General features: G+C 41.7%; 1 non-coding gene across 1 annotated transcript; it reads left to right on the plus strand.

Moving 5' to 3' along the window:
* Positions 1-15,588: 15,588 nt before the first annotated feature.
* On the plus strand, positions 15,589-15,750 carry LOC119626110 (U1 spliceosomal RNA). The gene has a single exon (XR_005242294.1). It is a non-coding gene; the product is annotated as a U1 spliceosomal RNA (small nuclear RNA).
* The last annotated feature ends 6,662 nt before the right edge of the window (positions 15,751-22,412 follow it).

Below are 22,412 nucleotides of genomic sequence, written 5' to 3' on the forward strand. Positions count from 1 at the left end.
GAATGTTAAATTGTTAGAGTAAATATACTCAATGGCATCTTTTCTGGAGAAGGGAGACAAAAAGAATATTTTAACAAAGAGGAAGAAAACTGCAAGAGTGTCAGAAAGTCTTATGTCCAGGAAACAAAAGCCAGTTGGTAGAGTAGCCCATTGCTTAGCAACCTAACGATGGTTTCATAAAGGTGGCATTTAAGTCCATAGGTCATTGGCATCAGCAAACACAAATTTGAATTGGAAATTTTCTGCCAATTATTATAACCAATCTTCAAAGATCTTCCAAATAATCCTTTAGAATAAAAGCATCTAAGATTACTGCCAGGTTGGAAGCTAAAGTTTTTGTCTTTGTTTTAGATTCTGTTAGACCAGGGTTTCCCAACTTTGCTTGTTTATAAGTAACATCTGGGGTACTTGTGAAATACATGGATTTCTCTGAATATTATGATTTAGAAGGTCTGGGATGGGGCCAGGGAATTCATCATTTCAAGGGCCCTAGGTAATTCTTATAACCAGCAAATTTGAAAAACATTATTTTAAACTGTCATTTCCTTCCTAGCACTTCTTGCTAGTTGTAATTACATTTTGTCCTTACCTGTTTAATAATTTGTTTAATGTCTGTCCCTACCATCAGACAGTAAGTTCCATGAAAACAGTGACGGTGTGTCTATTTAAGGACCAATATGCACATATCTTGATATAGATGTGCACAAACTTGATATAGAGTATATCATACTGCCATTTAATAAGAAATATTTACTTGGTAGCTGACCCCAGTTCCTGGCACACAGCTCCTAAAACTCTTGTAATTTCCTGAGCAATAAGAGCGCTGAGTGCATCTTTTGTTCTAATATTTGGTCTTTGACCTCAGTCCCTGACACAGAGCTACTAATCCCTTGAAATTTCCTGGGTGATGATAGGAGCATCTTTTGTTCTAGTCACATGACTGGATGCACACTCCCGAATGGGACTGGTTACCAGTAAGTCCAGGCCATAATTAGAGGCTTGAAACTTTCTTTCTTTCCTTTTTTTTTTTTTTTTTTTTTTTTGAGATGGAGTCTCAGTCTGTCGCTCAGGCTGGAGTACAGTGGCGCGACCTCAGCTCACTGCAACCTCCACCTCCTGGGTTCAAACAATTCTCCTGCCTCAACTTCCTGAGTAGATGGGATTACAGGTGCCCACCATCATGCCTGGCTAATTTTTGTACTTTCAGTAGAGATGAGGGTTCACCATGTTGGCCAGGCTGGTCTCCAACTCCTGACTTCTGACCTCAGGTGATCCTACTGCCTTGACCTCCCAAAGTGCTGGGATTACAGGCACGAACTACCTCACCTGGTGAGGCTTGACACTTTCAACCACAGTTCTCATACTCCAGAGAGGGGAGAGGGACTGGAAATGGACTTAATAATCCAGAATTCTTATAGAATCCAGAATTCTATAAAAATTCAAAAAGTATGGGCTTCAGAGAGCTTCAGGGTTAGCGAACGCATCAGTGCGTCAGGAGGGTGGTACACACCAACTCCACAGGGACAGAACCCTGCCAGACCTCCCCCATGTGTCTCTTGATCTAGTGGTTCATCTGTGTCCTTTATCATATCCTTTATTGATATAATAAGCTGGTCAATATAAGTGTTTTCCTGAGTTCTGTGAGCCACTCTAGCAATTTAATCCATCTGAGGAGAGGATTGTGAGAACCTCCAACCAAGTGGGAGAGAAGTTGTAAGTAACCAGAAACCTACAGCTTGGGATTGGTGGCTCAAGTGGGGGACAGTCTTCTTGTGGGACTGAGCCCTTAACCTGTGAGCCCTTAACCAGTGCAGACTCCAGTTAGTGTCAGAATTGAATTGAATTGTAGAACACCCAGCTATTATCCACTAGAGAATTGTTTGGTGTGTGGGAAAAAACCCACATGCATCTGGTGCACAAAGTGTTCAGTATATAAGAGTAGAAGGAAAAAAGGGTTTTTTAAAATAGAATCAATTGTAACTATCTATACATGATCAACAGAAGGTAATACATAAAAAAAGTTAACAATGAGATGATTGAAAGGAAATAGACTAAGATGCTAACATTAATATACTTCCTGAATGAATCAATCTATGAATCAAAATTTCTTTTGTTATATATCATAAGAGCCCAACTTAAGTCTGGATCATCCTCAGGATTGTAGGGAAAGCTCTACCCTTGAAAAGCACAATGTGAATCCAGACTACCTTGTACTCAAGCATGGAACTCATGTTGTCTTACGGACAGTGTCACACAAAACTGGAAGACTGTTGCAAAACAGGACATGCTGACTGCCAAGTGCATTAAGACATCAAATTCATAGAGAAAACAAATATATATCTTCTATATCTACTTTACTGTCTCTACTTAGGCAAGCATATAAAGCTTAACTTTCTGGTTCCTTTGAGGCCAGTCCTCAGGGAAGTAATTGCCAAGCAGGTCAGGGGCCAGGGTAACTAAATAGGTTCCAGTTTCTCCTAATACTTAGGTTCACCCAAAACTGTAAAAATAAAGAATGTAGGCTGGGCACAGTGGCTCATGCCTGTAATCCCAGGACTTTGGGAGGCCGAGGCGGGGGGATCACCTGAGGTCAGGAGTTCCAGATGAGCCTAACCAATATGATGAAACTCCATCTCTACTAAAAATACAAAAATTAGCCAGGTGTGGTGGCATGCTCCTATAATTCCAGCTACTTGGGAGGCTGAGACAGGAGAATGTCTTGAACCCAAGAGGCAAAGGTTGCAGTGAGCCAAGATCGCACCATTGCACTCCAGCCTGGGCAACAAGAGCAAAACTCCATCTCAAAAAATAAAAAATAAAAAAAAAATAAGAATGTTATAGACATCTGGGGCCTGCAACACCCTCAAAAACCTTTCTACAATTAAATTAGAGATGGCTACTGAATATTAGCTAGTTGAAATATGGCATTTGTGTAGGTACATAGTTACTGTAGATCAACAGTAAACTTCTACATACATAGGCACTGAGTAGGGGTTTATAAAATGCTCACTGAATCAGTTTGTCAGGACAAAACTAATTCTGGAAAGTGAAATACATGGAGTCATCTTCCTGTTCTCCGGCTATAGCCTGTCAGCTCCTCTACCTCTACTGTCAGAGAGGGGACAGTCAATGGGGACGCCAACTCTGCCCTTACTTTTGGCCATAATATCTACAGAGGCCTGTTACTACTGTGACCTGGGCTTCAGATAACTGGGGTCTTGTTACTCCCCCATTCTTGACTCCTGGCTAAGCCTTTCCCAGCCATCCACATGCAAACCCTAGTTGAAAAGACCTAATCAGGGATCAGCAAATGACAGCCTGTGGGCCAAAACTGACCAGCTGCCTGTTTTTATAAAGTTTTATTGGAACACAGCCATGCTCTGTTCACTTATGTATTATTTAAGGCTGACTTTGGTGTTACAATGGTGGAGTTGAATAGTTGTGACAGTGATCATCTAACCTATAAAGCCTAAAATATCTACTATGTGGCCCTTCTGAGAAAGACTTTATCTACCTCTGACATAGATGCATAGGGCCAGATAATAATAATTATTGGGACCAGGCGTGGTGGCTCACGCCTGTAATCCCAGCACTTTGGGAGGCCAAGGCAGGCGGATCACTTGAGGTCAGGAGTTCGAGACCAGCCTGGCCAACAGGGTGAAACCCCGTCTGTACCCAAAATACAAAATTAGCCAGGTGTGGTGCCACACGACTGTAATCCCAGCTACTTGGGAGGTTGAGGCAAGAGAATTACTTAAACCTGGGAGGTGGAGGTTGCAGTGAGCGGAGATTGGGCCACTGCACTCCAGCCTGGACAACAGCGTGGAGTGCAGTGACACAATCATAGCTCACTGCAGCCTTGAACTCCTAGGCTCAAGCGATTCTCCCACCTTAGCCTCCCAAGTGGTTAGCACTACTGGCACATGCCACCACACCTGGCTAATTTTTAAATATGTTTTTGTAGGGACAGGGTCTTGTTATATTGCCTGGCTGGTCTTCAACTCCTGGCCTCAAGCAATCCTCCCACCTCAACTCCCAAACTGCTGGGATTACAGGAATAAACCAACACACCCCGACCTGCAATAAAATTCTTATGTGGCATTTACCATATGCCAGGCAGTATGCTAACGTCTTTGCATATGTTAATTCTTTAGTCCTCACTACAGTCCTGTGAGGAAGCTGAAGCATAAAGAGGTTAAGGTAACACAACTAATAAGTGTCTAGCCTAGGTAGAGAAGGTATTGCAAAATAAATAGATTATCGCAAGGATCCAAGAAATGAACAAAATCATAATTTGGAAGCTCCAATAAAGCAGCAAACAAGTCATGGTGGAAATTATGAGAATAATGTGATTGTGGAAATAGGTTATTCCTAATAACCACATTATGGTCAGCTACAGATTCCTTTTGTGTGTGGGATTATGTGAAAATGTAATGTTTAAGAAAATAAAAAACCAGGCCAGGTGCGGTTGCACAAGCCTGTAATCCCAGCACTTTGGGAGGCTGAGAGGTCAGCAGTTCGAGACCAGCCTGGCCAACATAGCGAAACTTCATCTATACTAAAAATACAAAAATTAGCTGGGTGTGGTGGTGGGCACTTGTAATCCCAGCTATTCAGGAGGCTGAGACAGGGGAATCACTTGAACCCAGGAGGCAGAGGTTGCAGTGAGCCAAGATCTCGCCACTGCACTCTAATCTGGGAGACAAAGCAAGACTCTGACTCAAAAAAAAAAAAAAAAAAAAGAAAATAGAAATGACAATATAGAAAAATGAAACTGAAAAACAAGTTTTCTTTTTTTTAAAAAAAGGTATTTACTATAAAACTTCTACATTTAAATTGTAATTTCTGCATCAAGTTAGTAACCTTGGGATACTCTACATTTATTAAGAAATAATTTTTGGCTGGGTGCTGTGGCTGACACCTGTAATCCCAGCACTTTGGGAGGCCGAGGCGGGTGGATCACAAGGTCAGGAGTTTGAGACCAGCCTGTCCAACATGGTGAAACCCCGTCTCTACTAAAAAGTACAAAAATTAGCCAGGCATGGTGGCTCACACCTATAATCCCAGCTACTTGGGGGCTGAGACAGGAGAATCATTCGCTTGAACCCGGGAGGCGGAGGTTGTGGTGAGCCGAGATCATGCCACTCACTCCATCCTGGGAGACAGAGTGAGACTCCATTTCAAAAAAAAAAAAAAAAAAAAAAAAGAAGAAAGAAAGAATTTTCAATGTTTGTTTAAAATAATTTTATAAATTCACGTAAGGACTCTCTCTCTATATATATATTTTCTGAGGTGGAGTCTTACTCTGTCACCCAGGCTGAAGTGCAGTGGTGTGATCTTGGCTCACTGCAACCTCCACCTCCCCAGCTTCAAGCAATTCTCCTGCCCCAGCCTCCCAAGTAGCTGGGACTACAGGGGTGCGCCACCACGCCTGGCTAATTTTTTGTTGTGTTTTTCTTGAGACGGAGTCTCCCTCTGTGGCCCAGGCTGGAGGGCAGTGGCATGATCTCGGCTCACTACAACCTCCGCCTCCTGGATTCAAGCGATTCTCCCACCTCAGGCATCTGCCACCATGCCGGGCTAATTTTTTGTATTTTTAATAGAGACAGAGTTTTGCCATATTGACCAGGTTGGTCTCGAACTCCTGACTTCAGGTGATCCGCCTGCCTTGGCCTCTCAAAGTGCTGGGATTACAGGCATGAGCCAATACGCCCGGAATAATTTCTGTATTTTTAGTAGAGACAGGGTTTCACCATGTTGGCAAGGCTGGTCTCGAATTCCTGACCTCAGGTGATTCACCCGCCTCAGCCTCCCAAAGTTCTGGGATTACAGACACGAGCCACCATGCCCGGCCAAGAAACCCGATATTTTTAATTTGTGGCTTCATTGTTATAAAGTTTATTTTAGTCTCAAGTCATATGATTGATATTATTTAGCTTTATAGTGTGCTTTATTCATCAAATGTGATCCCCAGGGACTTTTGGCTTCTTTCAAAAAGTAAGTCTACCCCAAAGTAATTCCGAGAATAGATTTTCCAGTATTGTCTGAATAATTTGCTGCTTAACACCAGAAGCTGGCACATAGTAGGTGCTCAAAAAAACTGTTAAACAAAGGAGTGACTTTCTCAAAAAGAAGTTCCAAAGTATTTTAAGAAATGACAACACTGTTGGAAAATCTCTCTAGGTGACTGCTTTGAAGAAACAACACGCAGTTGGTTCATCAAATTACTTTGATTAATCTTTTCAACAAATACTCATTGAGAACCAGGGCTTGCTACATAGTTTGTGGGGCCCAGTGCAAAATGAAAATGGAAAACTCCTTGTTCAGAAAGCAGGACAAAGTATTTTTCTTTTTTCTGCAGTCTCCTTCTCAATCTGTAATTATGTTTTATATCTGCTAGTCAATGTTGTGTTCCCTTGGGCATGTGGATATTCGCAGACCCTTGAAGACATTGCAGACTCTGTGAGTTACTCCACAGGTGGACATAGTGCTCTTCCTGTGCTCAGATTGTTGGTGGGTGTGTGGGGGTGTAGAAGGACGGCAGTAGTCACTGAGTAGGAGCAGGAGAGCATCCAGTGAGGTGGAACCAGGCTAGAGCCTAGACTTCAAACCCCTCGTGCATGCGCCATTGTTCCACTGGACTTCATTTACAAAACACAAATTCAAAAATAAATTATTAAGTATAAGAGGACAACTGCTGAACATTAAGTCCCAAGCCCATAGCTCCCTTCTGAGCGCTCATGAAGGTGGTTCTGTTGAGAATCTACTACGGGCTACTCCCTGAGGGTACTATGTGAATGAGGCAAAGACTGGTGAACCTTTCTGCCTAACAGGGAAAGCAGACAAGAAAACAGGAAATTACTCTGCATTGGGTAAGGGCATTGATGGGAGTTGTTAGCTTCAGTCCTGGGGTCAGGGAAAGAGGCTCAAACACAGAAACTGCTAGGTGAGAGAGACCTAATGTACAAAAAGGAATAAAACTAGAGAAAATGTTCAGATAGAGGAAACAGCACTCGAAGAACCAGGGGTAGAAGAGAATGGGACATTCCAGAAACTAAAACTAACTGGCTAAAGTGGAAGGTGGGAACTTTCTCCATCATGTTAATGAGTTCCAACATTTTTTTAGGGCAATGAGAGCCATTTGGAGGGATTTAAGGCAGAGTGACTTGATCAGACTTGTGTTTATGTAAGATCACTCAAACTGCAATGGAAAGAATAAAAGTCCCAAAGGGCAGGATGAGAAAGTTTGGTAGGAAGACCCATCGAGGGCAAAGAGGAGGAAGCAGAGATTGGTTTGGGAATATATGGGAGGCACTAGGTAACTAGAGGGGCTTATACTGGGATAAGAAAGACCCAGGATATTAAAGATTGAGCCAAGGAGAATTCATTTCAATATCAACTGCTGGTAGGCTGGGTGCAGTGGTTCACACCTGTAATCCTAGCACTTTGGGAGGCCAAAGTGGGTGGATTACTTGAGGTCAGGAGTTAAAGACCAGCCTGTCAACAAGGCAGGAGAATTGCTTGAGCCCTGGGACGTGGAGGTTGCAGTGAGCTGAGATTGCACCACTGTACTCCAGCCTGGGCGATAGAGTGAGACCCTGTCTCCAAAAGGTAAATAAATAAATGAATGAATGAATGAATAAATAAATAAATAAATGAACTGCTGGAGGGGGACAAAATATATATTAAAAAAACAGGCTGAAGGCTGCTCTGTGTGTGTGTGTGTGTGTGTGTGTGTGTGTGTGTGTGTGTGTGTGTTTGGTGGGGGGAAGACCAGGCTAGATTAGCAGCAGGCTCTCACCACGCATGTACCGTTCTAGAACTGTTACACAGCATTGAGGCTTAATAGTTGTTCTGGAGCCCATGACCAGCACTCAGTTCCACACCGTTTCTTACAAAAGAACTTACTCTGCAAAGCAAATATAATAACCCTGAGGGCTGGGTGTGGTGGCTCATACCTGTCATATTAGCACTTTGGGAGGCTGAGGTGGGTAGATCACTTGAGGTCAGGAGTTCAAAACCAGCCTGGCCAACATGGTGAAACCCCCTTTCCCTGAAAATACAAAATTTAGCCAGGCGTGGTGGTGGGTCCCTGTAATCCCAGAACTTGGGAGTTTGAGGCAGGAGAATCGCTTAAACCCAGGAGGCGGGAGTTGCAGTGAGCTGAAATGGTGCCACTACTCTCTAGCCGGGGCGACAGAGTGAGACTCCGTCTCAAAAATAAAATTAAAATAAAATAACCCTGAAGAAATGTTAACTGAGCAATTCTGTGGGTAGACCAGAGTCAAAATATAAAGACACATGTTTCATCCCCTTTAAAAAGTGCAGGATAGGCCGGGTGCAGTGGCTAAGGCCTGTAATCCCAACACTTTGGGAGGCCAAGGCGGGTGGATCACCTGAGGTCAGGAGTTCAAGACCAGCCTGACCAATAAGGTGAAACCCGTCTCTACTACAAATACAAAAATTACCTGGGCATGGTGGCATGCTTCTGTAGTCTCAGCTACTCGGGAGGCTGAGACAGGAAAATTGCTTGAACCTGGGAGGCGGAGGTTGCAGTGAGCTGAGATCATGCCACTGTACTCCATCCAGCCTGGGCAACAGAGCAAGATTCCGTCTCAAAAAAAAAAGTGCAGAATATGTGCCTATGTTTAATCCTTAGGCCTAGTGCACACAGAATAGCACCAAGAGGGTAAATATTGGGGAGATAATATTCTAACATATCCAATTTGCCCTATAATTTGTTGAGCACATGAAGTATCTACTGTATTTTGAGAATTTCCTAACCAGTTTTCCTGGCGCAATAAGAGTGATTGATAGTTTCAAAATCAATTTTGCAACCATGAATCTTCAGGTGTTTCATGAACAGTGTGGCCAGAGCTACAGGGGACAAAAGAGATGATCAGAGGACCAGCAGTCTTGGCGTCTGGGAGACTGCTGGACATGCAGAATCGTGGGCCTTTGTATACACTTAAAGTTTAGGAAGCACTGCTCTGAAGATCTACTTCATGACCTTAAATAGATTATCACTGGAGTTGGAAAAACCATAGGGAACTACTGAAGGTAGAATTTTAAAACTTCTATATAATGTATTATGAAATATAAGGGCTAGAAGGGTTAATGAGAGGGGCTATTAGCATCATTAATGTTCTCACGTGATATAAGAACAGTCATTCTACTTTGGGTTGTTACAGTTAATTGCTTTTGTGCCTTCTGAATTCAAAATTAACACATTCCGTAAAGTTTAGGAGCATGGACTACACATCTCTGTATTCCTTTCAACATTCTGTACATCGTATATGAAGTATATGAAGATCTGTTAAATAAATTTGATAATACGATCCTGGCTGGTTGGTTGGGATTTTACAGATTAAATTTTTAGGGGGATTTTCCTAGTAAAAACATAAGAGAATGTTTAGGGTCATAGCATTTCTTGCTCTAGTCTTTATTTCATTTTGGGGGAGACACAGAATTGTTCTTCAGTCAGCTGTCTGTCGGAGGAGAGAGTAAAGCTGTTCCTTCGTCATGCAACAGTAATCTGAGTCAAGGATATGAAGCAAGCCCTTCAGGAAGTGAGCCAATTAAATGTTATTTCCTCAGATATAAAGTTAATAAATAAAATGTAGCTAAAGCATCAAAACATTGGAAAATCTTATATTCCCTGAAGTGGTAGAAATAAATTGATGTCCCATGATAAAAATAAACGAGATCCATGGGAAATTTTTCTTATTTTTCCCCGTCATGTTGTCTCATCTCTCACACATTACACACAATGATATGAGAAAATCAGCAGAAGAACTTTTCTCGCTTCTTTCCTCTTTTGTTAGGTGGTAAATACCAGCTAGAGCTTTGTGAGCAGTGAGTAATACACCTGGCACAGAACCAAGGTAACTGCTACCTGAAAACTTTCCACTCTGCTGTTATCCTTCTGTTCAGGAATCATATAGTCCAAATGAATAAATGGAAGAAACCATCTCTGTGGGCTTTCATACACAGGACTTTTCCGGGAGCATTGAGTGCCTGGTTAAGCTGCTGTCAGTTTTCAGTTTTGCCCTTGTGCCTAGTCCACACTCAAATGTTTAATCTCAGAATGGTTTCCTCTTGTTTCTCAGCACCCATCCGGGCACTCTCCCCTGGCCACAACTTGGTTTGTTCTCAGGGGATGGAAACTGACTGTATCATAACAAGTAAAATATATTTAGGACTGTCAATATAGCAGAGGCCACAGTGACAGGTCCTTGCTCATATCCCTCAGGTCTTCCCTGCAAGCTTCCAGCTGTCAGTACGTGCCTCTCTGCCCTCAGGCCATTTCCCCAAGCCCAGGGAGCCTGCTCTACCTGTGCACAAAACAGGCCTGAAGTTTAGAATTACCATGCCCAGGAGGAGCCATTACCAATGACCAATAAGTGCCGGTGATTGATACCCCAGCTTCCTAGTCCTTGAGCCAAGGTAATTCTAAAGTGTGTGTTTTATTTCACAGTGGGGCTAAGCTTCTAACGTACCATTGAGTGGCTGCATTTTCTACCCCTGTGTCGTACGCCCTGCCATACCAACGTTTCCTGCAACTTTTAAATAAACCACTGGTCCTTGAATCTTTGTCTCAGGGTCAGCTTCTGGCGGAACTCAAAGTGGGATGGTCAGTAGGCTGCCAAAATGTTCTCATAATGGATTCCAAAGCCAGATATACATACATTTTGAATTTCCCAGGGGACAATTAAAAGTCAGCAATTCATAGATAGGCCAAGACTCAAAGTTGCTAAACCTAAATTCCTTTGCTCACAGCATCAATATTCATCATACTGCCTCTTCATGCTCTGAAAGTGTTCTTCTGACTCAATGACCTCTGCTGGTAAATCGTTTAACAGAATGCATTTCCAATCATTTTAATGTGCTTTGAAGGTTACAGCCCAAGCCGCCGAACATGATTCACGGGTGTTTTCTATAACTCTAATTCTGATGTACCACGTGACCTTGGCCATTTTAATGCCTGTTTTCAACTAGAATGCACTGTGTTGTGAAATCATCGTTTATGACAAATAAACATAAATTTTGTATTTTAGTGTTATTTTTCCATTTCTTCTATATTTTCCCTTTTCCTCAAATATTGATTTATGCTTTTTTCTCTTTCCTTTTTACTCGAATTTCTACCTATATTTATTTCTATCCTGTTATTATTCTTTTTGTAACAAAATAATACAGTCCATCTAATATGTATACAGTGTATGTTATGGCCCTACCAGATCCCTTTTGGATCAGGGAACTGACTCCTCCAGCTGCTGGATATTGCTTGCTGATGGCTCACAACTCACAACTCAGTTTCTCTCAAAGAATTGCCCTGGGCTGAAAGAAGTTATCTAGCCCAAAGTTATACTCTTCGGCCGGGGGCGGTGGCTTACGCCTGTAATCCCAGCACTTTGGGAGGCCGAGGCTGGTGGATCAACCGAAGTCAGGAGTTCGAGACCAGCCTGGACAACATGGTGAAACCTCATCTTTACTAAAAATACAAAAATTAGCTGGGTGTGGTGGCATGTGCCTGTAGTCCCAGCTACTTGGGAGGCTGAGGCAGGAGAATCACTTGAACCCAGGAGGCGGAGGTTGCAGTGAGCCGAGATCGCACCTTACGCTCCAGCCTGGTGACAAAAGCAAGACTGCATCTTTAAAAAAAAAAAAAAAAAAGTTACACTCCTTCCTGGGGACAGCCAGCAACCAAAATGGCCCAGACACTTTGCCTCCCTTTGGAACCACTTTGAAGGGCTATCACAGCTTCAAAGCTCTCTGTAGGATCAGCAGAGGCCTCTTTTGCAATTGCATAGGAGTTCAACTTCTGCTTTTGCCCAGTTCTGGTTTGTTTTTTTTTTTTTTACTATTCACAAGTGCTGATCCTGAAAGCACACCACAGTTAACCTTCTGCACAAAAATCTCAGACTCTCAGAATCTGTTTTCCAGGAAGTTCCCAGAAACTTCTAAATAAAATTAGAAAATTATGAGGGGATCAGGTGCAGTAACTCATACCTGTAATCCCAGCACTTTGAGAGACCAAGGCAGGATAATCACTTGAGCCCAGGAGTTCAAGACCAGCCTGGGCAACATAGTAAGGCCCTGCCTTTATTTATATATATATATCTTTATTTATTTATTTATTTATTCTTTTGAGACCGAGTCTCACTCTGTCACCTAGGCTGGAGTGCAATGGTGCAATCTTGGCTCACTGCAAGATCCACCTCCTGGGTTCAAGTGATTCTCCTGCCTCAGCCTCCTGAGTAGCTGGCATTACAGGTGCCAGCCACCACGCCTGGCTAATTTTTGTATTTTTAGTAGAGACAGGGTTTCACCACGTTGGTCAGGCTGGTCTCGAACTCCTGACTTCAGGTGATCTGCCAGTCTTGGCCTCCCAAAGTGCTGGGATTACAGGCATAAGCCACCACGCCTAGCCTGAGGCCCTGTCTTTAATAAAACAACAACTTGGTAGACTGTCCTGGAGTAAAAAAATAAATACAACAACAACAACAAAAAGAAATCAAGATGGATAAAAATGTCCTCATTTTAATCTATTATTATTTGTGCACTCTGCCTAGTATATATAAGATGGTATCACAAAAACTTAGAAAGTACAAATACAGGCCGGGCATGGTGGCTGATACCTGTAATCCCAGCACTTTGGGAGGCTGAGGCAGGCAGATCACCTGAGGTCAGGAGTTTGAGACCAGCCTGATCAATATAGTGAAACCCCGTCTCTACTAAAAATACAAAAATTAGCCGGGCGTGGTGTCATGCACCTGTAATCCCAACGTCTTGGGAGCCTGAGGCAGAAGAATCACTTGAACCCAGGAGACAGAGGTTGCAATGAGCTGAGACTGTACCATTGCACTCCAGCCTGGCCAACAAGAGTGAAACTGTCTCAGAAAAAAAAAAAAAAAAGGTAAAAGAGTTATATTTCTAAGGCATATTTACCATGCCCTCTGTGAAGGTACATCTGTTGGCACTGCTTCCTTTAACTGCAATACTTCAATTACTAGCCATTCCAATCAGTTAGTAGTTAGGGTGCTATGGCCTGAATGTTTATGCACTCCTCTCCCAATTTTTCTGTCACCAGACCCTGAAGTTGCTGGCATCTTGATCTTGGACTCCCAACCTCCAGAAATATGAAAAATAAATTTTTGTTGTTTATAAACCACCCAGTCTATGATAATTCGTTATAGCAATCCTAATGCACTGCGACATAGGCTCATACTAACAGCTGTAATAAATAGACCTCAAAATATATAGTACTAAAACATAATAACAGTTTATTTCTTGGTCACCTAAGAGGTTGTTGTTTCTGAGGGGTGGTAGACCCTCTCTGTATCAGGGCCCCTTATGTTATATTAAGTTTATTATGTATCTCTCCTTTCCTCAAATCCTCACTGTCATCAACATCTAGCCAGTAAAGGGGGAAATAGAGCAGAGAAGAGACTTACGTATGTCTTAAAATAATGTCATAGATCATTATTTTGTTCCATAGATCAGAATTCGTTCCATAGATCAGAATTCAATTGTGTGGCTGCAACTAACTACAAGGCAAGTTTGGAAAAATAGTCTAGTCGTGTGCTCAGCAAAAAGTGGAAACTCATTTTTGCTGCACGGTTGACAAACCCAGACGCAGAGTCTTTGTGCAGCATACGAAAGACAAATACCAAGCTCTTCAAACCATACTAGATGGATCTTAAAGGTGCCAGTTGGCTGACTGCTGGAGTCAGTCAGTAGCAGAAACGCTTCGGATGAGAATCCACCTTCTTTAGCTGTCCTGAGAGTGCTTAAAACTTAGTATCTAAAAATAATTCTAACATTCGATAATAGTTGTACCAGTATACCAAAGTAGGTCCCATAGTAAAGCACTTTGTCAGCTTCAAGACAGGATAGATGGCCTCTTAGGAACGGACTGAGTCGGCCTTTTCTCCCCCCTCCTCCTTCTAATGAATCAGCCACATTGTTTGGGAAGGCTTCTGAGACCATTATCTGGATGTCTCATTGCTCTGACACTACCACTTTGGGTGCTAGAATTTCAATCATGAAGACCAATGAGACTTAACCAGTTCATTTTCTTAACATTTTGTCAACAAATGAAATAAACTTTTCTTATAAAATGACTGTTAAGAAAAAAGTTATTTCTCTCGACCTATTCACACAAGTAAACAGTGAATCTTTCAACATTCAAGCCAGAGATCAGAATTTTATTTGAAGAAGATGACAACTTTGTGGTTAATGGTGTTCTTTTTGTACTTACTCGCTCTTCCAGATCAACGACAGAGAATAATTGGACATTCTGTAGATGGCTTCACGAGAGAAGAACTTACAATCCATGTTGGGTTTTTTGTTGTTGTTGTTGTTGTTTTTAGTTCGAAAAGGATGTTCCTGGGGGATAATATAATTATGTTTATACTTCAGACGAAACTGTCTGTGTTGGAGGTGTTCAATTTGTAGCCTAAATGGTTGACTCAGACATGTCTACACATAGAACAGCCAAATAATAATTAAGAGTTGCCAGTGAACACCACCACACTAGATATTATCAGTGTTTACCCGTAGTGTCTGCTCATATTTACAAATCACTTTATAATGTTCATGAAAGTATTTCGCCTCAATTATTTCTAACTAGTCATATAGCATGGGTGGATAGTCTTTCTTTTTTAAAAATTCCTGATTACATCTCCTAAAGCAAAACCAACGGTGTAATTAATTTAGAGTTGTTTTTCCTTAAAGAAACATTAAACATCAAAATCGTGTCCTTTTCCACCTAAGAAAACACAAAAGTACATAATTCTTACAAAAATGCTTTAAAATATCATTTATTTCCATTTTGTGGCCAGTTAGGAGAGAGGGGAGCAAATAGGAAGGGAGAAAAAAGAAGCAGGAGGCAGGCGTGGAAAGTAGAGACCCAGATAGAGGAATGAGAAGACATGAAAAGGAAAAGGAAAACATAAGTGATCAAGGAATGAGTTGGCAGGAGAAACAAAGCAGGGGAGAGAATGAGAAAGAAAATGGAGGAAGAGGCTAGGCTCAGTGGCTCACGCCTGTAAATCCCCAGGAGTTCGAGACCAGCCTGGCAAACATGAAGAAACCCTGTCTCTACTAAAAATACAAAAATTACCCGGGTGTGGTGGTGCACACCTATAATCTCAGCTACTCAGGAGGCTGAGGCAGGAGAATTGCTTGAACCCAGGAGGCAGAGGTTGCAGTGAGCCGAGATCGTGCCAATGCACTCCAGCCTGGGTAACAAGGGTGAAACTCCATCTCAAAAAAAAAAAAAAAGAGTGGGGGACATTTGGATAAAGTGAAGAGCAGAACCTACCTATTAGGGAAGGGAAGTGGATTGGGTTTCCTACCCTGTCCGTAGATGCCATGAAGAGCCATGTCTCTCCAGCCAGAAATATATTCTTACTTAAGTAACTCCTTACAACCAACTTCTTTATAAATTTTATAGATTCTTTCTTAAAAATTGAAATATAATTGACACACCATAAAATTCATCCTTTAAAAATATATAGCTCAGGATTTGTGGTAAGTTCACAAGGTTATGCAATCTTCACCACTAATTAATTCAAGAATATTTTCATACTTACCTGGGAGGTAAAATACCATCATCACAAAGGTGATTTTCCCAGGGTGAGGCTTATCCATTGCGCTCTGGATGTGCTGATCCCTGCAATTTCCCCAAATGTGGAGAACTCAACTGCATAATCTTTGGCAGTGGGAAACTGTGTTCACATTCTCTTCTGTAACAACAACAACAACAACGAAAATATATATATATATATATATATATATATATATATATATATTTATCACCCCTAGGAAATCATGTGTTTACTACATTAGCAGTAACTTTCCATCTTTTCCTCCCTCTAGCTCCTGGAAACCAATAATCTCTTTTCTGTCTCTATAGATTTGCATATTCTGGAAATTTCTTTTCTTTTCTTTTCTTTTCTTTTCTTTTCTTTTTTTTTTTTTTTTTGAGACAAGGTTTTGTCGCTCTTGTTGCCCAGGCTGAAGTGCAATAGCGCGATCTCGGCTCACTGCAACCTCCGCCTCCCAGGTTCAAGCGATTCTCCTGCCTAAGCCTCCTGAGTAGCTGAGATTATAGGCGCCTGCCACTACATCCATTTAATTTTTGTATTTTTAGTAGAGATGGGGTTTCACCATGTTGTCCAGGCTGGTCTCAAACTCCCGACCTCAGGTGATCCACCTGCCTTGGCCTCCCAAAGTGCTGGGATTACAGGCGTGAGCCACCGCGCCCGGCCTGGAAATTTCATATAAACAAAATAACCAAATATGTGGCATTTGGTGTGTGCCTTCTTTCAGTTACCCTAATGTTTTTAAGGTTTATCCATGTTATAGCATGTATTACTATTTCAGCCTTATTTTATTTTATTTTATTTTATTTTATTTTTTGAGACAGTCTTGCTCTGTCACCCAGGCTGGAGTGCAGTGGCATGATCTCGGATCACTGCAACCTCTGCCTCTCAAGTTCAAGCAAATCTCCTGCTTCAGCCTCATGAGTAGCTGGGACTACAGGCACACACCAACACACCCAGCTAATTTTTGTATTTTTAGTAGAGATGGCATTTCACCATGTTGGTCAGGCTGGTCTCGAACTCCTGACCTCAGGTTATCCACCAACCTCGGCCTCCCAAAGTGCTGGGATTGCAGGTTTGAGGCACTGCACCCAGCCTATTTCATCCCTTTACAGTTGAATAATATTCCATTGTATGAATATATCACCTTTTATTTATCCATTTTTCAGTTGACATTTGAATTGTTTCTACTTTTTTGATATTATGAATAATGTTGCTCTGAACATTCCTATGAGTTTTTGTGTGAATGTATGTTTTCAGTTCTCTTGGATATATAACTAGGAGTGAAATTGCTGGGTTATATGGTAACTCTATGTTTAACTTTTTGAGGAGCTGCCAGACTATTTTCCAAAGTGGCTGCACCATTTTACATTCACACCAGCACTCTATGAGTGTTCCAAATTCTCTCTACAACCTCACCAACACTTGTTATTGTCTAATTCTTTTATCCTCTTATAGTCAGTCTGCTAAGTATGAAGTGGTACTCATTGTGGTTTGGATTTGCATTTCTTTAATGACTAATGATGTTAAGCATCTTTTCATGTGTTTATTGGTCATTTGTATATTTTCTGTAGAGAAATATCTAATCAAAGGTTTTTTTTTTTTTTTTTTTTTTTTTTTTTTTTTTTTTTTGAGACAGGGTCTCGCTCTGTTGCTCAGGCTGGAGTGCAACGGCATGATCTCACCTCACTGCAACTTCCACCTCCCGGGTTCAAGCGATTCTCCTGCCTCAGCCTCCTGAGTAGCTGGGATTACAGGCATCTACCACCATGCCCGGCTAACTTTTTGTATTTTCAGTAGAGACAAGATTTCACCATCTTGGCCAGGCTGGTCTTGAACTTCTGACCTCAACTGATCCGCCCGCCTCGGCCTCCAAAATGCTGGGATTACAGGCGTGAGCCACTGCACCTGGCCTTTAATCAAATCTTGACCCATTTTTAAATTGGATTACTGTCTTATTATTGACTTGGAAGTATTCTTTATATGTTCTGGATACTAGACTGTAGGGGAGGAAACCCACTTTTCCTTTTCTTAGGTTAAATGACTAAGGCTTGTGAATTAAACCAATAGTAGATGATTAACAGGAGAAAAGGTTTATTTCAATGCATGTGGGAGCTTCACAGAAAGTGAAAGTTTGAAAGTTTATATACTATTTTAACAGAGGAAAATGGATTATGGAGAAGTGACAAGATAAAGGAAAAGGGATTTGGGCTTCTAGGGTTAGTAAGTTGTGGGAAGATTAATAATATATGGAGGAAACAAGTAAAAGATAAGGACTAATTTGGTAAAACTTATTATACAGATTCAAGTAGGTACTATCTCCAGTGATAAGAGTAATTTCTTCTTTCTGGTATAGGAGAGAGCAGAGGAGACATCTTCATAAAGGGAAATTTAAGCCCTAGTTTTAGGTAGAAAGGGGCAGAGCAGAGAGTTCCTTTTGTATCTGCTGTTTCTTGTCTTCAGCTCCAAATAATGCTTATGCCAAAGTGACATATTTTAGAGTGGCATATTCTGATCCCCCTCAACCCTTATCAGATATGTAATTTGCAAGTATTTTCTCCCGTTTGTTTGGATTGTGTTTTCACTTCCCTGATGAACAAAAGTTTTAAATTTATTTATTTATTTATTTACATATATTTTGAGACAGGATCTCACTGTATCACCCAGCCTGGGTTGCAGTGCCACGATCTCGGCTTACTGCAACCTCTGCCTCCCAGGCTCAGGTGATCCTCCACCTCAGCCTCCTAAGTAGCTGGAACTATAGGTGTGCACCACCATACCCAGCTAATTTTTGTATTTTTAGCAGAGACAGTGTTTCACTATGTTGCCCAAGCTAGTCTCGAACTCCTGAGCTCAAGTGATCTACCTGCCTCAACATCCTAAAGTTTTAAAATTTTTTTAAATTTAAATTTTATTTTAAATTAAATAGGGTCCAATTTATCCATTTGTTTCTTTGGTTGCTTGTGTTTTAGGTGTTAGATCTAAGAAACAATTGCCTAATTCAAGATCATGAAGATTTCAACATTTTCATTCTCTAAAAGTTTCAAAAATTTAGTTCTTACATTTAGGTACTTAATCCATTTTGAGTTAATTTGTTATATGGCATGAGATTGGTGTCCACCTTGATTCTTTTGCATGCGAATGTTGTTCCAACATCATTTAAACTAGACTCTACTTTCACCATTGAATTATCTTGGCACCTTTGTCAAGATCAATTATTTCTGGAGTCTCAATTCTGTCCCATTGATCTACTTGTCTATTCTTAAAGTTTGTACCAAACTGTCTTGATTATTATAACTTTGTAGTGACTTTATTTTTATTTTTATTTTCTGAGATGGAGTCTTGCTCTGTCGCCCAGGCTGGAGTGCAGTGGTGCAATCTTGGCTCACTGCAACCTCTGCCTGCTGGGTTCAAGCAATTCTCCTGCCTCAGCCTCCTGAGTAGCTGGAATTACAGGCGCCCCTCAACATTCTTGGCTAATTTTTGTATTATTAGTAGAGACGGGGTTTCACAGTTTTGGCCAGGCTGGTCTCAAACTCTCGACCTCATGATCTGCCCACCTCGGCCTCCCATAGTGCTTGAATTACAGGCTTGAGCCACCACACCCAGCCTGTAGTGACTTTTAAAATCAAAACATGAGTCCTCTAAGTTTGTTCCCTTTCAAGATTGTTTTCACTATTTTGGTTTCCTTTTGGATTTCCATGTGAATTTCAGCATCACTTTGTCAATATCTGCAAAGAAGCTAGCTGGGAATTTGATAGGGATCAAATTAAATCTTTAGGTCAATTTAGGAAATATTGCCTTTTTAACAATATTTTACAATATTTAACAAAATTAAGTCTTCTGATCCATGAACATGAAATGCTTTTCCATTCATTTAAGTCTCCTTTAGTCTATTTCAACATATGTTTGGTTTTTTTCATTTGTTTGTTTTCAGACAGGATGTACCTCTGTCACCCAGGCTGGCATGCAGTGGCACAATTACTGCTAACTACAGACTTGATCACCCAGGCTCAAGTGATCCTCCCACCTCAGCCTCCTGAGTAGCTGGGACCACAAGCATGCACCATCATGCCTCTCTAATTTTTCACTATTTATTTGTTTATTTGAGACAGAGTCTCACTCTGTTGCCCAGGCTGGAGTGCAGTGGTACGATCTCGGCTCACCACAACCTCGGCCTCCCAGGTTCAAGTGATTCTCCTGCCTCAGCCTCCCGAGTAGCAGGGATTACAGGCTACCACCACCATGTCTAGCTAATTTTTGCATTTTTAGTAAAGACAGAGTTTCACTGTGTTGGCCAGGCTGGTCTTGAACTCCTGACCTCAGGTGATCTGCCGCCTTGGTCTACCAAAGTGCTGGGATTATAAGCGTGAGCCACGTCACCTGGCCAAATTTTTCACTTTTTGTAGAGATGAAGTCTCACTATGTTTCTCAGGTTGGTCTCAAACTCCTGAACTCAAGTGATCCTCCTGCCTTGGCCTTTCGAAGTACTAGTACCATTTCAACATGTTTTGTAATTTTTTTAGCAACAGAGTCTCACTCTGTCACCCAGGCTAGAGTGCAGTGGCACAATCACAGCTCACTGCAGCTTTGAACTCCTGGGCTCAAGCAATCCTCCTGCCTCAGCCGCCCAAGTAGCTGGGACTAGAGGAGTGTGCCATCATGCCCAGCTAAATTTTTAATTTTTTGTAGTGATGAGGTTCTCGCTATGTTGCCCAGACTGATCTTAAACTCCTGGCCTCAAATGATTCTCTGACCATGGCCTCCCAAAGTACTGGGATTACAGGTGTGAGCCACTGGACCTGGTAAGAGTATACATTTTGCACTTCTTTTGTTTAGTTTATTCTTAAACATTTTATTCTTTTTATGCTGAATGGAATTATTTTCTAAGTTTCATTTTCAGATTGCTAGCGTATAGAAAAACAATTGATTTTTATATATTGATCTCGTATCCTACAAACTTGCTGAACTCATTTATTAGCTCTAACAGTTTTTTGTGGATTCTCTAGAATTCTCTATATTTCAAGTATGTATGTATGCAAATATAAATAGTTTTAGCCCTTCCTTAACAATCTGGCAATCTGGATGCCAGGGACTACAGACATGCACCACCATGACTGGCTAATTTTTGTATTTTTTGAAGAGATGGGGTTTTTGCCATGTTGTCCAGGCTGTTCTCCCACTCCTGAGCTCAAGTGATCTACCTGCCTTAGCCTCCCGAAGTGCTGGGATTACGGGTGTCAGCCACTGGACCTGGCTGCCCTTTTAGTTACTTTTTCCTGCCTAATCACCCTGGTTAGAATATCTAGGACAACGGTACATCGAAATGGTAAGAATGAGCTAGGCACGGTGGTTCACGCCTATAATCCCAGCACTTTGGGAGGCTGAGGTGGGAGGATCAATAGAGTCTGGGAAGTCGAGGCTGCAATAAGCCATGATAGTGCCACTGCACTCTAGCCTGGATGACAAAGCAAGACCCTGTCTCCCAAAATAATTTTTTTTAAAGAGCTAAAAGGCACTGAGATTGCCAGATTGCAAAGGAAGGGCTAAAACTATTCCTATTTACATACATACATACGTGAAATATAGAGAATTCTAGAGAATCCACAAAAAACTGTTAGAGCTAATGAATGAGTTCAGCAAGTTTGTAGGATACGAGATCAATATATAAAAATCAATTGTTTTTCTATATGCTAGCAATCTGAAAATGAAACTTAGAAAATAATTCCATTCAGCATAAAAAGAATAAAATGTTTAAGAATAAACTAAACAAAAGAAGTGCAAAACGTATACTCTTACCAGGTCCAGTGGCTCACACCTGTAATCCCAGTACTTTGGGAGGCCATGGTCAGAGAATCATTTGAGGCCAGGAGTTTAAGATCAGTCTGGGCAACATAGCGAGAACCTCATCACTACAAAAAATTAAAAATTTAGCTGGGCATGATGGCACACTCCTCTAGTCCCAGCTACTTGGGCGGCTGAGGCAGGAGGATTGCTTGAGCCCAGGAGTTCAAAGCTGCAGTGAGCTGTGATTGTGCCACTGCACTCTAGCCTGGGTGACAGAGTGAGACTCTGTTGCTAAAAAAATTACAAACATGTTGAAATAGTACTAGTACTTCGAAAGGCCAAGGCAGGAGGATCACTTGAGTTCAGGAGTTTGAGACCAACCTGAGAAACATAGTGAGACTTCATCTCTACAAAAAGTGAAAAATTTGGCCAGGTGACGTGGCTCATGCTTATAATCCCAGCACTTTGGTAGACCAAGGCGGCAGATCACCTGAGGTCAGGAGTTCAAGACCAGCCTGGCCAACACAGTGAAACTCCGTCTCTACTAAAAATTCAAAAATTAGCTAGGCATGGTGGTGGTAGCCTGTAATCCCTGCTACTCGGGAGGCTGAGGCAGGAGAATCGCTTGAACCTGGGAGGCAAAGGGTGCAGTGAGCTGAGATGGTGCCATTGCACTCCAGCCTGGGCAACAAGAGTGAAACTCCATCAAAAAAAGGAAGGAAGGAGGGAAGGAAGGAGGGAAGGAAGGAGGGAAGGAAGGAAGGAAGGAAGGAAGGAAGGAAGGAAGGAAGGAAGGAAGGAAGGGAGGGAGGGAGGGAGGGAGGGAGGGAGGGAGGGAGGGAGGGAGAAAGGAAGGAAGGAAGGGCAAGAATGGACATCCTTCTCTTGTTCCTGATCTTCGGGAGAAAGTATTTAGTCCTCCACCATTAAGTATGGTGGTAGCCATGTGATTTTTGTTGATGACCTTTATGAGATTGAGGAAGTTACTTTTCTTGCCTATTTGTGTTGGGTGTTTTT

This window comes from Chlorocebus sabaeus, chromosome 15 (genome assembly GCF_047675955.1).
Source record: "Chlorocebus sabaeus isolate Y175 chromosome 15, mChlSab1.0.hap1, whole genome shotgun sequence".
NCBI classification, from domain to species: Eukaryota; Metazoa; Chordata; class Mammalia; order Primates; family Cercopithecidae; genus Chlorocebus; species Chlorocebus sabaeus.